Source organism: Chrysemys picta, chromosome 9 (genome assembly GCF_011386835.1).
Source record: "Chrysemys picta bellii isolate R12L10 chromosome 9, ASM1138683v2, whole genome shotgun sequence".
NCBI lineage: Eukaryota > Metazoa > Chordata > Testudines > Emydidae > Chrysemys > Chrysemys picta.
Genome location: NC_088799.1, coordinates 92,372,960 through 92,392,574, shown reverse-complemented (window position 1 = coordinate 92,392,574; position 19,615 = coordinate 92,372,960). Strand labels below are relative to the sequence as shown.

Here is a 19,615-nt window from a genome sequence, read left to right as displayed (position 1 = left end):
GGCATGTTCTTAAGTGCTTTGCTGAACAGGACTAGACTTAAATAGGTGCTTAAGTGCTTTGCTGAATTGGAGCTCTAATGCATTTAAAATACAAAACACTTCAGCATTTTTCAGTTGTATTATCCTGATAGAACCAGGCACCTGAAGAATATTTTCCCTCTACATTCTCCTCTGAGGACCATACTCTCAGTCTTTTACTAACACAGAAATCAGCCTAACGGAAGCATTTATGTCAGGTTATTTTACAAAGAACATTTCAGCTGTATTGTCTGGAGAAGAACATCTGTATAATATTTGCCTGTCAGGAAAAAAAATCTCTATTGCATTTTCCCAAAACAAATTTTTTTATAACATTTCTCTGACAGGAAAGTAATAATTATCCATGCAGGAACACATCAGCTGGATTCCCTTGACAAGATAAACGTGGGGGCAGGGGTTCCCTTGGAAGAAAAAAAATCTAGTAAATGGAGTGCTGGTAGATTTCTTTGGCTAACAGAGGTGCAGAATTGTATTGTGTTATAGAAAGGAAAAAAGTACAATACAAATAGAGAACCTAAAGTACAAACAGCACAGTAAAGCAAATGTCAACAGGATAACACAGAGACAGCAAATAACAAATCGTCAGACCTGAGCCAGAATCATTGATTAACTGCTACCCACACAAATCCACAGATAATCTGGTACCGTGAACCAACTAGTGCTCCAAAATCTGTGCTTCATGTGTTAAAAGCCTGAACATAATTGGCTAATATTTATCAATGCAAGGTCTTATTAGCAAGTCAGTGTCACTGCTCGAGCAGGAACAAAAGTGCAGTAGAAATTAAACAAATAAGGAAAAGAAGCTAAAAACTATTTTTCATCGCTGTGCTATGGGCTTTTTCTCCTTCTAATGGATATACCTTTCAAATGACCCTATGTAGATAGCAGAAAGAGAGGGCCACTCCGTGTGACAGAGGAAATATTGTAATATTAGATTATTCTAAGATCAGGACAATATCACAGTTTAACATAGTAAAATTAATATTATGATAAGATGAAAGCAAACACGTTGGTGTTATAATGAACTCATTTTATTTTCAGTCCAATTATTGTGACAAAATATTACTGATGAAATCAAGATTTCCAGGCCCTTAAAATCCATCTGAAAGGACCGATAGCTACAATTGGGTGAAACGCACCCTGAACATAACTCACATATTTTTCAGCTTCAGCATGGTTGTCGATTCATTCCCCGGCATTCATCAGAATAGTTAGGAGACACTCAACCTTGTAGGTTTTAAAAGCAGGCAAATGCAGGGCTCTGAGCAGACAGGAAAGTAGTTGATAATAGGATGGAATAAAGTCTGGCTCTGGAGTTCTGGTTGTTCATTCCAGTGAGCTACTTTAAACTTCCCCACGGGAGCTTCATTTCAATGCATCTTTACATGCTTTAAATTAAATGATTAAAGTCTGCTGTTTACCAACCCCTCTTCCTCCTTACAATAAAAATGCCACCTTTAAGTTATTCAGACATGTTAAGTTAATTACTTCTTCACAAAACGTAAAGACTCTGTAATGGATGCAGAGAAGTAAATATATAGAATCTCTTTCAAAGGAAGATACTTTGGCAGCTTGTTTTACATTGGTATTGGCCAGATGTGGCTGGAGTTTTGGATGTTGTGTGCCGTTCCCTGGTTTCCAGAAAGTGAAAACATTCAGTAATGATGTTGACTTTGTTCTCAAATATTTGTGGGGGGAGGAGAGAATGAAAAATGAATCCATTCTAAACTCTGAAAAATGGAAACAGCCTCAAAATTCTGAAATTTTTCATGGAATTTTGTGCGGGGATTTGACCAGCTCTAGTCCAGACATCCTTTTGTTTTATACATTTCTTGTCATTTAAATGCTTTTTCCTGCATTATGGCTTTAATTTTCCAAAAAAGGGAAATTAGGTACCTGGAGCACGTCAAAATCAATGGGAATGAGACATCCAACTTCCTTATGCTCTTTTTGAAAACCCCTTCCTGTTGTCCCTGGTGAGGGAGCGAGTAGGAGGATTTATGCTCCGGAGATTAGTGGTGCCCATGGGAAAACATAGCCAACAGAAATTTTAACCACCTGTGACACTCTGGAATCCCCATATTCACCACTGTCATATAATTATATGTTTATACAATGCATGCCTTGTGAGGTATCATTTTAAAAGTCTTGATCCATTGCATCTTGATATCCTGTTGAATTGTATATATTATCATTGTATGTGAAGTTATGAAGTATTGCTATACGTGCTAGTGAAATACGTTGGGAGATGCCCACAGCTGGCCTTTCCGTAAGGACAAAGGAGCAACAATCAGCGGCCAGACAGGAGTTAATGGCTCATCAAGAAGCATCCACTATCCCCGAGGCTTCTCAGAGAAAGCACATCCCGAACGAGGACTTCCTGACCCCACACCACAGAAAGGATCTTTCTAGCAGCTGGAGGAAGGTTTAAAAGAGGGACAGTCTTGCCCTCTTTCTCCCACATACCCCCCTCCCCAATCTCAACACCTGGAAGATTGTCTGGAAGACAAAGACTTTGAACTAGGGAGATTGGCCCCAAGCTGGAAGAGAGTTTAGGCTGAGTATAGAGAACTGTAAACTGCTTGTAGAAAGCAACAGAGGCTCCTGTGGCACCTTTGAGACTAACAGAAGTATTGGGAGCATAAGCTTTCGTGGGTAAGAACCTCACTTGCAAGTACTTGCATCTGAAGAAGTGAGGTTCTTACCCACGAAAGCTTATGCTCCCAATACTTCTGTTAGTCTCAAAGGTGCCACAGGACCCTCTGTTGCTTTTTACAGATTCAGACTAACACGGCTACCCCTCTGATACTAAACTGCCTGTAACATCTAGTAGGGTGAGCGGCTGATTCAAATCTGGCTTAGTCTGTTAAAGTTAGAATTTAGACTGTTTTTATTTTTATTTCCTAGGTAACCAACTTTGGTCTCTATGCCTCTATTTATAATCACTTAAATCTTTCTTAGGTAAAATATAAAACAGATTTATTAACTACAAACATTCTGTTTTTGGTTGAAGTGCTGGGGGAAATCTCAGCTCAGGTTAACAAAAGGGCTGTTGTACATCCACTACCCTTTTGTCGGAGTGGTGAACTTATTAATGAGCTTGCGCTGTCTAAGGGAATCTTGAGCAGTGTGAGATGGTATATTTCAAGGGTGCAAGGCCGGGAGCTGGGGTGATTTGCTGGTGCCTTTCTCTGTATAATTTATGAGTGGCTCAGGGATGATTCAAGCAATTTAGCTGGGAGTGTAGTTTCACATGCATATGGCTGAGTGATTAGAGCCTGGAGGGGTTTGCTGCTTGGCATTAGCATAGCTTTGATGGAGACAACCCAACCTAGAGAGTTAAGGAGGCACAGTGGTCCCACAGTTCCAGGTTGTACCCCATGGGTCCTGTCATACCACCTATAAAGTCCCTATTGTGTTACACTAGTGTAAAATCATTGTGAAAGGAGAATCTGGAATACAATGCCTAGTTTGGTATTAAACTCAACTATTAACTAGGGCTGTTGATTAATAAATCTGATTGGCTTCACTGAAATCTATACTCATTTGTCCTGTTCCAAATGATCTATACCTTATGTCCACTGAAATCCATACTAATTGTTGGGTGCCAATTGACTGATATTCAACGCCCTTCATTTTCAGTTTTTATTTAATTTACCATTTCCCAGGAATTTATCAGTGTATATTAGAAACATTTAAAAACAGGTGAAAAATCAGTGCAAAAAATTAACTTCACAGCTTTCTAGATTAATATTGGGAAATAGGAGGATGGGGGGAAAGCAACTAATAGAGAAAAGTGAGCATATTGAAAGGACAAGCTGTCCGATGCTTTAGTTTATTTCATGAACTGTACATTAACAGTACATACACATTCATGTGCATGCATGTGTGTCTCTTCCAATACACGACCTTACTTTTAACAGACAGCCTCACAGTTACACTAATTAACATAAACATGTCTACCTAATGTAATGTATTGGATGTTCTTAACACACTCAATATTTTCATGTACTTGAGTGGCCCAAAATTCAGGGCAAAATCAGTAACCAGAAGTAACAGCTTTTGGAAAACATGGGAAATTTTTGGTAAAAATTGGTAAAAACTGAAAATGAAAGGTCTGACATATATCCTATGTCCACTGAAATCTATACTAATTTATCAAGGATGTTTGAGTCCTGCTAAGACAAGTTATGTGGCTGAGTACTGAGCCATGACATTGGGTAGAGTGGTGAGCCTTCCAGAAATTCTAATTCTTTTTTTCCTCCACACTATAGAGCTCCAATCCTCTGGTCATTACTCAGACAAGCACCCCATTCAACTCAATCATGTTAGATAGTCAATGGGAGCTTTACCCAAGTAAGGACTATGGAATCAGTTCTATATTTCCATCCATAAGAACATGATCATAATGTCTGGCACAGTAATGTCTCCTCACTCTACCCGATTATTTATACCCTTTATTCCTGCTAATGTTCTTGTCAAATGAGTATAGATTTATTATTTTAATTATCTCAAGCTTGTAGAGATTTAAACATCTGTTATAGGTGTTCAATAAGTATTAGAACAGCAATCAATTTTTCTTTAAGCAGAGGAATGATTTATGGTTTTCTGAGACTAGCTAAACACACTGTAGTCGATACCAAAAAGGATATTTTGAAGGGAAGCAGGAGGCCTTTTTAATTAGCTCATAATTAATTCTATTTAGGATGCCTAGATGAAGCATAACATTAGGAAACACTAAATCATTTCATATGTTATCATGAGAGCCTTCATGGCAAAGAAACAGCGTTCTCCTTTCCTCGCATCAGGACAGCAATTTATGTATTAGCTATACAGTTTATGTTTAACATTTTCTGTCCCATAAGGATTTATCATGTTTGGGTAACAAATCTATCAGTTAGTGATGATGGACCATAAAAAGTTTGGAGCAGAGGCTTGTCCTACATTCTGAATCTCTTTGGGCTTTAAAGCCAGCTGGAAAATCTCAGGAGAAGCAGCTTTCTAGGACTTTTTCCTTTGGGCCATGTCCAAGCTTCCATTAAAATAGTGTCTCTCCTGGAAAGGAGAGTGATCTTGAATTATAGTCTTGTATGTCTAACTTCCATCCTGACTTAAACAAGTGAATATTAATATATAGTGTAATTCATAGATATATCTGTCTACAATGGGGCCTGCTTCTCCTCAGTGTCATCAGGCAAAGTCAGGGGTGACACCACTGAAGTCAATCGAGTTACACTAGTGTAAAACCATTGTGAGAGGAGAATCTGGAACACAATGCCTAGTTTAATACCAAACTATTCAACTATTAACTAGGGCTGTCGATTAATCACAGTTAACTCACACCATTAACTCAAATTATCGCAATTTAGAAAATCATAATTGCCGTTTTAATTGCACTGTTAAACAACAGAATACCAATTGAAGTTTAATAAATATTTTGGATGTTTTTCTACATCAGTGGTTGAAGCATGAAGGGATATATCAATCTTTAGCGCATCTGGCACCTAAATATCTTGCAACGCCGGCTACAACAGTGCCCTGCGAACACTTTCCGGTGACATTGTAAACAAGAAGTGGGCAGCATTATCTCCTGCAAATGTAAACAAACTTGTTTGGCTGAACAAGAAGTAGGACAGAGTGGACTTGTAGGCTCTAAAGTTTTACGTTGTTTTGTTTTTCAATGCAGTTACTTTTGTACACAACTCTACATTTGTAAGTTGCACTTTCATGATAAAGAGATTGCACTACAGTACTTGTATTAGGTGAATTGAAAAATATTTTTTTTTACAGTGCAAATATTTATAATAAATATAAAGCGAGCACTGTACACTTCGTACTCTGTGTTGTAATTGAAATCAATATAATTGAAAACATGGAAAACATCGAAAAATATTTATATAAATGGTATTCTATTATTGTTTAACAGCACGATTAATCGCGATTAATTTTTTTAATCGCTTGACAGCACTCCTATTAACCTATTAATACATGTATTCTTGGATTTAGACAAACAGCTCACAAGGGTTGCCTAGCTAACATACCCAGACATGTATACCTGAATATATAGAATATATAGTCAAGTCACTCCCTTGAACAATGACTGTGCATGCAATTATGAAAGGCTGTGCTCTGCTTGCAGCTAACCCAGCTTCTGCTGAGCAACTAATGTGGCTTATGAACAGAAGAAAATGCAGTCCAGTAGCCCGACAGGCCATGTGTATGAGGCGGAGAGCAAGGGACTTGTGTTCTAATGTCCTCTCTGCCATGGTCAGATCAGTTAATCAGTGCCATCACACTGCAGTTCCCTAGAATGCTACTGCTGTTGCTATGGAAAGCAGGTGATCAGGTTTTGATGGGGGTACCATAAAAAGGTTTCACAGGCCCAACCCACAGTACTAACTACAACTCTTCTTACTATGTATGAACCTGCTCACCACACCCTCCACAGGCACAATTTCCCTTACTCTGTGTTGCAGTGTGCAGAGCCATTGACAAGGCCAGGTCTGGACTAGCGTTGCCCTTCACAATTCTTCCCTCTCTGGTCCTACAATCCCAGCATTTCCGCTGTTTTTGGACCTTATGCAGCCATGGAAGGCTGTTCAGGGTCTTGCCGAAAGATTTGTCCAGGGAAAGAAAAACGGAGTGCAATGAAGATTCCCAGTCTCCTGTTGATATCCCCTGGCTCTGTCCTATAATCTATTATTGTTACGTTGGTGGCAGATATGACTACAGAGACAGTCTGAGAGATTGGTTCAAGACTGACATATCTTGTAGAATACATTCAGGAAGAAATCCCTAAGAGGAATCCTACTGCAATTCATGCTACTTGCTATGTGAATGTGGCTAGACAGAAAAATGTTCCTTTTTCTATATCATCTTGAGCCACTGCCCTGGAAAGGAAAGGAAACAGATTTTTGAAGGTAACAAGGCTGCATGCATTTCATGCAGAACAATAAAGCTCTATCACAATTGTAGCTGATCACCCATTCTCAACCACTTTGTTCTTGACAAATTTTAAGTGATTAAAGGAGCAGAAGTTGAGCCACTAAGAAACTACAGAATGCATTAAAGGCTACACAGATTTAATATTTAAAGAAACATTATGAGAAAAAAAAATCAACCTCAATATGAAATAGAAAATTAGCATCTTTTGCAATTTTCAAATCCCAATCTTGTAGCCATGGAATGGACTAATATTTTGGTGCATGGCAAAACAATTAATATTTACTTTTCAAATAAAAGGGCTTGCACTAATAGTCCTTGGGCGTGTCCAACCCATCAGTGTGAAGAAACACTAAGATGCCTAAGAGATGTATAAATCCTTTTCTGCCCACTCACCCCAATGCCATGAATCAAGAGTCTGATCACAATTGTGTTACTGATCCGGAGTCAAAACTGAACCAAGGCCAAGAGTCAGCAAAGGATTTAAGCCTGTAATTAACTTTAAGCACCAGCTGAGGCACCGATACAAAGAGTATTATTGCTTCACTTACCGTTGCCATCAGGGGAATGACTTTTCGAGGTGGATTTAAACTAAGAGAGGGTAGTGACTTAATGGGTCAGAGCAGGGGAATACATTCCACACATAGGACACAACATGAAAATGATACAGAAATGCTTATGGGATACAGTCAGAGAAATAGGAAGGGCAGAATTATAACAGTTGGGGGGGGAAATAGTGAATACAAATAAATATTAATATATCTGATTACTGATAATCCATCTTTTAGTGTGACAATTTGCACGCAAAAAATCAGATCTTTCAGCTTGAATAGTCCCCTACGGCTGTTATTACTTTTCTCCTGTATACCAGACTTCTGCAGTTACCAGACCTGACAGGCCAATCATAATGTGACGAACAGACAAAGCCAATTGTTCTTACAAATGATCTCATATGCAAAACCAGAAAGGTCAGCTACCAATTTTAAATCATCCAGCAGTTCCAAGGAAGCCTTTAGCTTCCTACCATTTTTTCCCCTCCATGACAGCTGAGATCAGAGAGAATGAAAATAAACGTGCTGGATTTGTTGACTGGAAGAAGTTCAGAGCTGGGGTGTAGAAACAAAACGTATGTGTACAAGATAAATTTCAAGACAGTTGGGAAGTTCTGACCCAAACCCCAGTTAAGTCAATGGAAAAACTCACAGGGACTTCCACAGGCTTTAGATTGGGCCCAAAATGCTGTTCTACTCTGAAGAGTATGAAAAAAGTGGTACCTTCTTATCCTACAGATCTACTCCACAGGCATATTCAGAATCCTATATACTTATGGGCCAAATCCTGGAACTCTCTAAAACCCAATGGGACCATGATTTAGCCCAGAGAGACAAAAATATGTTTTTGATGCTTTAGCACTGGAAGTGAGAGATGGAAGAGAACGGTCCACTAAATTCCAGTTACAGAACTGTTTTTCCTGGTAATAATCCATGAGCCTGAGGGTAGGGGGAAATGGGACTTGGACTTTCAAAACTGAGGTTGAGTTTGTAGGACTGACAGCTAGAATAAAAATACTGTAAATACTTGTAAACTGACCAGATGCGAAACATGAGTCATCGAGGTAAACAAACATGGAAACCCTTGATGTCATTTTTACAGTTACTTTTTAAAGCAGAACTGCAATTTAAGATTCTCTTTTGATGTTCCTTTTGCGATTGTATCTAGTTCGTCAGCTTCGTAGCAACCTTAGCATCTCATAGTCGGTTCTAATGAAAGAAGAACACTAAATTAGTAAAGGCGTGAAACAAAAACTTTGCACTTTGCTTTAATAGTATATCGGTTGGAATAGAAATTATGATGTCCACTCCATCTAATGCTTTGCCTAGTGTGAATTCACTACTTCACTGTAGTACCATACTAGAAATATATGCTTAACATATTAAAAAGAAGCAATTGCTGTAAGATTTGGGCGTATATGCTTGCTATGTGTAGATCTAAAATTATACTGTATAGGAAGCATACTTTATATATTTTATGAGCAATATATATTAATTGGAGCACAGGAAATAAACTAAAACACAATTTCTCTCTTCTCAGATGAAGAAACTGGTTCACAAGACAAGTATGCCCTCTGCACATGGTTGATTATCCCATGCTTTAAAAAAAGCCACATTTACTTATTTTGGACCCCCATCATGAGTAGAGACAGGAATTTTCCAATAAAATATTTATTGGAAAACATCAATTTGTCAAAACTGAAACTGTTCAGAAGAAAGGGTCAGTGTTGACAACTGTCCAAAACTTCTTAATTTTTTTTCCCTTTCAAATGTGAAGTTGTTGAAACATCCCCTTTCAGCATTTTCAAACTGAGACATTTCATTTTCCGGTTTCAAATGATGTTTCACTTTGAAATTGTAGTTGATTTCTGAGGGGAAGGGGGAGGGGGAGGGGGGAAGTTAAAAAAAATAAAAAAAGGTCAAAATGTTTCAAAATTATTGAAACAAAATGTTTCAATTGACCCAATCTCAAAACGTGTTTGGATTGTTAGTTTGCAAGAATGCTCAAGATTTTGACTTTTCATCCTCTCTGTGCTGCTAGTCCCACTCCTGCACAGCTGGGCAAGGAGTGGATAGGCAAGCGCGGGGGAGTGGGTGGAGTCTTAGCTAACACAGCTGAGCTCAAGCCAGAGGGGAAAGTAAGTTGTATGAGGAAAAGGGCTGGTGCAGCTTCCCCAGTGGAGCGAGAGGAAGAAGGGACCAAATTGTAACTCTCAGAGCCACAATTCTATCACTGCTCTGCACCTGTGTGGCACAACTACATACTGCCCCTCAGTCAGGGTGGACTGCAACGTGCCAACCCAATCTTTGGGGCCTGATTCAATGCCCATTGAGTCAGGGGGAATCCTTCTATTGACCTCTGTAGGTGCTGGGTCAGGGCCCTATTTTGAGTTGTACAGAAGTTCTCACTTCTACTCCATCACTCTTGGAAGCACTAGTTAAAAGGATACCTTAAGGCAGTAAAAGGGTGAGAGCAACTTGACATTGATATCCTTCAGTCTCTGGACTGTTAGAGCCTGTTCTCTCCATCTTTACACTGTGAACGTTCAGCCTCTCGCTATACAGTGCATCACTTTGGACTAATGTGTTATCTCTATTATAGATACTGAGAAACACAGGAGAGAACCTTTTAGCACTATAAAGCCACGGTCTTCATCATCCAGAAAATACACAGAACTGTAAAACAATTAGGCCTTTGAAACAGTGATCACTACATGCCAAGTAAAGGAAACCCTGCTGAAAGCCTCATAATTATACACATTTCCACAGATATCAGGCCCTTAACCCAAGCAAAAAGGGGTGTACACCTCCCCTTTTAAAAAGGGGGTCTGTACTGGGGAGAATGCCAGACAACCATTTAATCTCCCACAACACTCCAGGAGGAAGGTCTACCGTAGTTGGGAGACCTCTGAAGAGAAGGAGAAAATGTTATGCAAATTATGCAAAAACAAAGGTATCCAATCTGAGCTCTGGTTCACTCTTTCTGCTTGCAAATTAGGCAGCTCTCTTTAGTAATAACAGGCCTACCCCTATAGTTTGCTGGCCATAAATAAAACATGGCCCTAAGTTCTCAGGCATGGGGTAGGGATAGACCGGACCATGCATTTCCTCCTTTTCTGAGCCTACCTCCATGGGGAGGACCTGAGTAAAGTCACTATCTCCTCCCTCTGCTACCACCTAAGGTCTGGATTTAAACCAAGGAGAAGATTCCCATTGACCTCAATGGGCATTGGATGAGGCCCTACGAGAAAGAACTCAAGTAGTGAGTTGCATCCCCCACTGGTCCCATAAGTTGCCTGTCTGCAGAGGACTCCCAAACTCATGGAATAATCACTTGCATGGCTCATGTTTGAGCCCAGACCTATATCATACATGGGAACAGAGTATTTTTGTAGAGGGCCAAATTCATGCATGGTGTAACTCCTAATCGAGGCATAAATTTTGCCCACTGTAGTCTGTTGCTGAATCTAAGCCCAAGTAACTCTTCCATAACCTTTGTCCGTATTATAAGCAGCATGAAGAATTTAGGGTCTGATACTACATCACTGAAATAAAAGGGAGGTTTGCCATTGATCTCAATGATTACAAGACCAGGTCTTTATTTAATATATTGTTAGAATAGTTTTGAAAGCAATATTCATATTCAATCTGGGTTTTCCCTACCAACCATTTCAATGGTACACAAGTGACTTTGACTTTGAAATATGCTCCAACATGAATTACACTGCCCTGCTTTGTAACCTCATGTTCTTTTAATGAGCTGTCATTGCTTTTGGTTAAGAGTGTTAAATACCAATAAAGCAGGGAATGTCAATCTAGTTGACGTCAATGGCAGCAGCAGGCACTCAGCAAAGCACCGGAGTCTCTTGGCAATGTCGGGGGTTGGGCCTTCAGGAAAGAAGCCTCTCTCCATTCTGTCTGGAAGTGACACGGACTGCATCCGAATAGTTTGGCCAGCTCCACTCTTCAGTATTTCACTGAGTTCAGTTAAGTTATATTGAATGGCAAGTTCATTCGTAATGAATCAGATCATTAACTTTAACAATCTTACTGTTGTGGTCTCTAACTGTTCAACAGCTGCCTAATTTGCAAGCATATAATTTAAAAGCACTGTTCAAATATTTAGCAATGCTTTTTGCTGCTTCTGGGGCAGAAAACTGAATTCAGTCTAAAATAATTTAAATTGACTGAGAGAAATCTAGTCAAAGAACACAAAGAGTTCAATCACTCCCGATTCCGCACTGCCAAAACACAGACACTATACCGGGACATACTTTGGTATATTATATCCATAAATATGCAGCTGACTAACATTTTAAGTTACTAGTAGAGAAGACTAGGGGACACGGGGCTGAATCCTGCCTTTTTGGTCATGCCCTGTTGAGGTCATTGAGACTTCCGGCTGTACAGGAATGCAGGATTGGGACACTGCCTTTTTATCATAGGGGATCTGAATTCACATAACACTACTGAGTCTGGCACTGACATCCCATTTCTTTATCCCATCATTGGGTGATAAGACCCTGTACCAGTGGAAGCCACCAGAAATAAAGCTATTTGTACCGATACATTTTTCGCCTTTTCTAAATTTTCTACCCTTCGTTCTCCATGCCCCACAATCTCTGGCCTTTGATGGGGACAGAAGGAACTCTTCTGAAGAGACTGGTAAAAATTAATGATCATTGTGAGCTGTGGGTGAGTAAAACTTACTTTATACTCTCTTCTGTAGATTCTCAAAGTTCAGTTATTGAGACATTGGTTTGTGGATGACAGACAGATGCAGTCAGAGTAATACTATGGTCTAAACATGAGAAGTGGCCATAATAAAGCCATACAGTACCAGAGATGCCTGAAAGCACTGTCAGTCTTAAATCCATGCACTTGCACCATACTGGTTACCAGATCTAAACTCCAGCATGGTCCGTCATGCCAGATGTTGGGCAGATCATTGAGAGTAGGATTTTCAAGATTTCCTAATGGAGTTAGTCACCCACCTACCTCCGACTTCAGTGGACCCGTAGGTCTTTATAAAAGCCTTACACTAAATAATTTTTATCATTTTCTTTAAGCACTCAGATCTTCGCAGCTTCCTTCTGCTAGTCTTGTTACTAGACATTCTCCCTTCCACTGCTCTCCAAGCCAGAGACTTCTTCCTGTCAGGAACAAACTCTGTGGATTCCTATAGTCTCTCTTCTTAGATACACTTAGAATGCTCCGTCTCAGCTGCAGGATTTAAGTATCCCTCTGCCACTAAAGCACTCTGTTGTCTCTCTCATTCTTTTGGGACACAGCACACAAATTCAACACATCCATACAATGCTGAGTAAGTGCTTTCACCATGTATTGCCCAAGGCCCTGATCAATTCTGGGCCATTTCAAAGTTTGCAGCATGTTCAGGTTCCTACTTTCTGAAACGCTCAGTTTTGCTACACTTCCAATAGTCGTATCTGGCTCAGCTGAGCCATTACCAGCCTTAGCAGCTCTTCCACTCTTAATTCGACGTACAATCCAAAGAACTGAAGCATCATCAGTTATCTGCTCCAGGACCCATTAATAACTATAACGTGTATTAAAATTGGCATTACCCCCCCCACACACACACACACACACACACACACACACACCAGGATTATTTTTTACCACTGTTAAGTTTCCCTACATAGCTGTTGATCTTTCCCAGGGGAAGCCTTAAGCATCAAAATTGTTTCCTGCATGGCACTTTGCTGAACCAGAAGGAATTTGAGCCACTAAAAGCTAGAGGTCTTTACTACAACAAGAGAAACCCACAGAGGAGAAATTGGTGGAGGATTGCTTGCAGCTTGTACCAAGTTCCCCAAAAGGTTGTGAACTTGCCAATCAACCAACTTGCTGGTAAACCTAGTCAGATCAAAAACCAAAAGCTGATAAGTTTCGTGCAGTTTCATGATTCATTATGAAAATCCCCATGGCTCTAGCTCCCACCCAAAGAGACTTGACAACTTTTTTAAATCATTGAAGAGCCAAGTTGAGTTAACGCAGGCCATCTCTAGTGCGGAAACTTGTGTTCCAAGAATTCAAACACGATTGAAAGCAGCCAGGTGTTCCGGCCCATTTCTGCCAGTCTCTGGAACATTTTGGACACAGATCCAGAGTTTGCAGTTGAGTTTCATCCCGAGGGCAAAGTTATTACAGTGATTGCACTAATCTTGTTATTTGAAAAGAGGTGAAGATCCTAGACCCCTGCAAGAGGTTTCCTACTTAGGAAGGGGTGGCTAGTGTAACAGAGTCAGCTGATCTCCTATTCCTATGTGAGTAGAAACAGATATACAGAATGTCCAATCCTCACACAGATCTCACAGAAAAGGTGGGACCCAAGATTTCCTTCATTTCTTCACATTTTTACTGGATATTTGAGCACTGCAGTGTTGGTGGGCATATACATAGATAGATTTTTTTTAGATCAAATAAAAAGGATTAGATAATATTTTACCTTAAGAATCTAAATCTACCTTCTCTTCAACAGTAACACAAAGTTAATTTATACCAGAACAATAATACTATAATGTAATAGCCCACATTGCCTCACCTGATGCTAGGTTTTTCAGGACATCTGCTTTCACTTCAGGAGTTTCCTTGGCAACTTTATTTTGTGTTATGTGAGGCAACTTCTCCATCACTCAGGTCAACAACTGCCTGGATAGCCCTGATTTCCAGACATTTTTTTCCTGCCAGCTCCATGATTAAAAAAAAAAAAAAAACCAACCCACAAACAACCACACTCCACTATTTTTGCACATTGAATCTTCTGCCAATTCCTTTACCCAGAGGTTGTTTTTTGCGGGCAGGTTCTTTTCCCAGAAAAAGTTTAAAACTAACACAAATGTACTTAAACACGTAAGTACAGCAGCAAAGCCAGCATACTCTCGAAGGGTAGTCTATCTCCAATCTCTCTCCTGGCCTCAGGCTACCAATCATGGAACATGCCAAATTACTTCACACTCAGTTCAGTTCAAAGAATCCTGAAAGCACAGAAAGCCTTTGTGGGGGGGGGGGGGGGAGAGAGGGGGGAGAGAAGTAGACAAAACATCACCACAAAGTTGTCAGAAAACGCACTGTAAATAACCTCTAGTTCCAAGTGGTTCCAAAAATCTTTCATGCCTCTTTGAGAGGCAGCTGTGGATCAGGGCAGGTTATCATCCAGTAAAGGCTGACTAGTTCTCAGAGCCAGGTAAGAGAGACAACCTGAGCAAAGGAGACCACCACTAAATTTCTTAAAATTCAAAGCATCTTTGGAGTCCTAGGAGTCCCACACCACCCTTAGACACTGATCAAGAAAGAATAGGCTGATTGGGGGCTGGGGGGGAAAGAAACCTAATGGAAATGCAGCAAAAATGGAACAAGGCAATATATCTTTAAAAAAAGCAAACAGAATAACTTACAACTTTCATTGCTGAGATATATGAGGGTTTGATCATACATTCCTCCAAACTCCCAGTGATTGCCACAGGAGTTTTATATGTACAAGATCAGGTTCCAAGTATTTCCATGCCTACATAGACCCCATTGTTTAAAAAGCTCTCAGTCCAAGTGAATTTCTGGTGGCAGGGTAAGATACAGTTCCAATGATTTCCTAGTCGGATGCTCTACAAATGTTCTTTCCCTAAAGCACAGAAAGACGCATGGTGAGCAACTTGTACAGAGCATATGGTGCTGAAATACCAAGCTGATAAGTCTTTAACAGCTTTTGACAGTGGTAAAAGATCAATTATTGCTCCATAAATATTAAAATTTTCCTCCAGTCTTTTGTTGGAATGCATGGATATTAATACATAAGTGTCTCTCTTTAATAGCAGCCAAATTTGCCTCAAAATCTGCAAGTCATGTAGTCATATGAAGTTAAGTTAAATGCTCCACTGCTGTGTGTTTACATCTCCAGCTGCTAAAGATCAACAGCCAAATTCAGACCTGGGGTCAGAGCAGCGTAACTTCTGAAACCAATGGCGTGGCACCAAGTCTGAATATGCCCTTAAGCAGTAGTGACCACCCAAAGCATTAAGTAGAATAATTGTTGCTTTTCTCTGACAGTGACTTAGGGATTCATCAGTTGCACATAGAGCAAGATGATTTAGGTAGTCTGAGAAATAGAATATTTAGGATCCATTCAGGCAAAAGTCTGATTTCTCCACGTCTTTGGCCTCTGCACACATGGACTACCGCTCCATCTCAGCTGGGATTCATCAGCCAGATGGTTTTATCCTCAGAGCTTCCACAGAACTGCGATTTCAGCCTTTGATTAAAAAGATGTATACATATCAACCTTGATGTCAGGCATGGCCAAGCAGGGAGACAGCCTCCCAGGGCTATCTGGAAGGGGTGATAGAAGTTAGACAATGATGGCATATTACCAATACTGAACATTTTTAGGGAGGCTTAATTATTGAACTGCCATTAAGTGCCTCAGAGGTTCAGTCACTCTAGACGAGGGGTCGGCAACGTTTAGCACGTGGCTCGCCAGGGTAAGCACCCTGGCGGGCCGGGCCAGTTTATTTACCTGCTGACGCGGCACGTTCGGCCGATCGTGGCCCCCACTCGCCGTGGTTCGCCGTCCCGGGCCAATGGGGGCGGTGAGAAGCGGCGCGGGCGAGGGATGAGCTGGCCGCGGCTTCCCACCGCCCCCATTGGCCCGGGACGGCGAACCGCAGCCAGTGGGGGCCGCGATCGGCCGAACCTGCCACATCAGCAGGTAAATAAACTGGCCCGGCCCGCCAGGGTGCTTACCCTGGTGAGCCACATGCCAAACGTTGCTGACCTCTGCTCTAGATCAACATCCAAAAGAGGAGCCCGACACTGAGCTGTACATGTTGGATTTGGGTCCACAGCTGAACTGGCCATAATTTGGTTCCAAGGATTTCATTCGAGCCCTTCATTAATTAATTAATAGTAACAAGGTAGTGACACACCCAAAGGCACCTCCTTGTTTTGGGAGCTGTGCTAGCACGGGTTTTGGAAAGCTTGCAGTGTAAGGCCTTGTTTGAGCAAGATACAGAAGCCTAACTTTAAACATGTGTGCAGTCCCACTGACTTCAAGATGTGAGTAATCCCATGACTTTGTAGTCATGTTATTTATTCTTTGTGTTATGGTAGCATCTAAAGGCCTCGAACGAGATCAGGGGTCCAATGTGCTGGGCCTTGTAAACCGACAGCGACAGCCCCTACTTCAATTTACAATCTAAATAGACCAGAAAGATGAAGTGTGGGAGGGGAAATGGAGGCACAGAAAGTAAAGAGACTTGCCCAAGAGCACAGAGCAGGTGGAAAGCAGAGTCAGGAATGGAGCCCAGGTCTCCTGGCTCTCAGATCAGTGCACTATCCACTAGCCCAAACTGCCTCTCCACTGCTCACAGGCTTAACATTAAGCATATGCTTAAATGCCTTGCTGAATTGAGCCTAAACGACACAATGCCCCTGATATGTCTCTACAACCAGGACTGAGAGCAGGGGTTAGTTTAGTGTCTTTATACTAGCTCTAGGCCAGCCAAGGAAGGGAGTATTCTCAGTAGGCCATTCCTGCCCATATTAATGCTCCTTTACATTGCAAGAGTGACATAAAGGGGCCTTGGTTTTACTGAGAATCAGTCCCAAGTGGTCTAATTAAAAATAAGATCTATTAAGAACAGAGAGAAAAGATGAGATTAAACCAAAAGAAATGGTGTACAAGGACATATCTAGTCTGAGACTCTGCAAAAGCTCATCTAGATACTTGCACCTTAGTATCAAAGACAATAAATGAAAGAAACATACCTTCCCCCTTCCAGGGAACTCTTTTCTTCCCCCTAATCCTTCCACTTTGCCAGCTAGAAGACCACAGCCTTTGGCTTCTGGTCCCATGTCATCCTCCTTTCTTCACCTGCCTCTCTGCCCTGTTAGGTGTTTCAGATTTCTTTGGTGTACCTGGTTTATCATCCTATCAGACATATCCTCCCAGGTGGTGCTTTCAGTTGCTGGTCATGCCATGGCTGTTGTGTGTGTGCTAGGACTATAGTCACTGTTTTGCACATCCCGTTTTTAGTAAGTACATTCCCTTTGAAGGTGCATCTGCAATAGTTGTTTCTCCATCTGTCTTTGCTTATTATCGCCCCAAATAACATGGTTTTCCCAAAACCCTTCAAGGGCTCTCTGCTACTTAGTCTGGCCTACACCCATGCTTGCCTTGGTGGGAGATGTCAACCTGAAGCTAGATCCTTCTGCTCATAAGAATTATGTAAGCCCTATATCCTTATATAATTCATTCTTAATATTCAGTCTCCTCTATGCCAAATCTGAGCCAAGGTTCAGATTTGTCACAGGGTTGCAGATGGCAGGGGTGGGGATTTGTACTGTATCTGAAGGAATTCGCCCGATCCCACTGGGGAATTAGGATCTATGTAAGAGCAGGTAAGCACAGCCCAAAGGCAATTCCCCAGCAGCCAGGAGCAACAGGGGTAAAACTGAATCACAAAGGAGCCAATGTAGCAAAGCTCAGGATAAAAGCATGCCTTTGAGGAGCATGTGGGATGGAGAAATGGCTGGATTCTAGCAGCTAATAGAGCCTAGACCAGGGGTCTCAAACTCAAATGACCACAAGGGCCGCATGAGGACTAGTGCATTGGCCTGAGGGCCGCATCACTGACACCCACCCCTTGCTGCCCCTGGCCCTGCCCCCACTCCACCCCTTCCATGAGGCCCCGCCCCTGCCCCACCTCTTCCCTGCCCCCATTCCAACCCCTTCCCCGAAGTCCTCACCCCAACTCTGCCCCCTCTCTGCCCCCAGGCAGTGCAGGAGGGGTGCGGGGTGTGATGGGGGCACAGGGCAGGGAGTTGAGGTGCAGGAGGTGTGTAGGGTACAGTGGGGGCTCAGGGGAGGGAATTGGGGTGTGGGGTGCAGGAGGGGTGAGGGGTGCAGCAGAGAGTTGGGGTGCGGGAGAGTGTGGGATGTGGCAGGGGCTCCAGACGGGGTTAGGGTGCAGGAGGGGTGCGGGGTGTGATGGAGGCTCAGGGCAGGGAGTTGAGGTGCAGGAGGTGTGCAGCAGGGGGCTCAGGGCAGGGAATTGGGGTGTGGGTGCAAGAGGGATGCGGCAGGGGGTCAGGGTGCAGGGTGCAGCAGGGGGCTCAAGGCAGGGAGTTGGGGTGCGGGAGGGTGTGGGATGTGGCAGGGGGCTCCGGACAGGGGGTTGGGGTGCGGACTCCGGCCTGGCGCCGCTTACCTAGAGCGACTCCAGGGTGGCAGCACCTCACTGAAGAGAGAGGCTCAGGACTAGGGCAGGGGAAGGGCAGCCTGCCCTGGCCCTACTGACGAGGGACACTAGGACCTGCTGGAAGCCGATAGTCTGCAGAGCGGAGCCACCGTGTGCTGCAGGCTCTAGGCTCCGGGGCAGTGAGGAGGCAGCAAGTGGGTGCCGGGAGACATTCGGGGGGGGGAGGGCGTGTGGGGGTGGCAGGTGCCCCAAACATTGGGGAGCAGCACACGGGGAGCTTAACAGGCACAGAAAATAACTCGGGGGGATGGAGGTGAGGGGAGTTTGGCAGCGACAAGAAGTAACGGGGGAGGCGTGGGGAGCTCCATGGGCCGCAGGGAAGAGCTCTGCAGGCCACATGCCGCCCACGGGCCGCATGTTTGAGACCCTGGCCTAGACAGACCTTTCTCCAGTGCCAGAAGGAGACAAAACAGATTGCCTCTTTGTATCTAAAAAACTAGGGAACCCCTTGCTCTGTGGAACTCAGCAAGAAGGAAAGAGTTGGATCGGTTAAATCCTTGACAAAGGGACAATAGGTCAGCAGAAGAGGATGGAACCATAAATCTCTCTAGACCTGCTGTTCTCAGCCTATTCCATACAGAGACCACCTTCTCCGTAGTGGGACCAACCTCTCATTTAGCAGGGATCCAGCCAATTAGAACAATGGGAAGTGTATGGTAACCATGACCCCACCCCCCAAACACCTGTTAAATTCCATGGGAGGGGGGGAGTGCATCTCAACCTCCAGACTGAACCCTTCTTTAGACTATTGTGATCAGGTTAAGAAGTTGGAAATTTTGGGTTTGTCTAAACTCCCAGCAGAGCCTGGGA

The 19,615-nt window shown here is 42.5% G+C and overlaps 1 long non-coding RNA gene across 1 annotated transcript in view; it reads right to left on the bottom strand.

The window, feature by feature from the left end:
• Positions 1–7,115: 7,115 nt before the first annotated feature.
• The window catches only part of LOC135973602 (uncharacterized), a 32,026-nt gene continuing 19,526 nt past the window's right edge, over positions 7,116–19,615 (bottom strand). The window contains exon 4 of the long non-coding RNA XR_010590511.1: positions 7,116–8,741. This is a non-coding gene — a long non-coding RNA (uncharacterized LOC135973602). The remainder of the gene's footprint in view (positions 8,742–19,615) is intronic.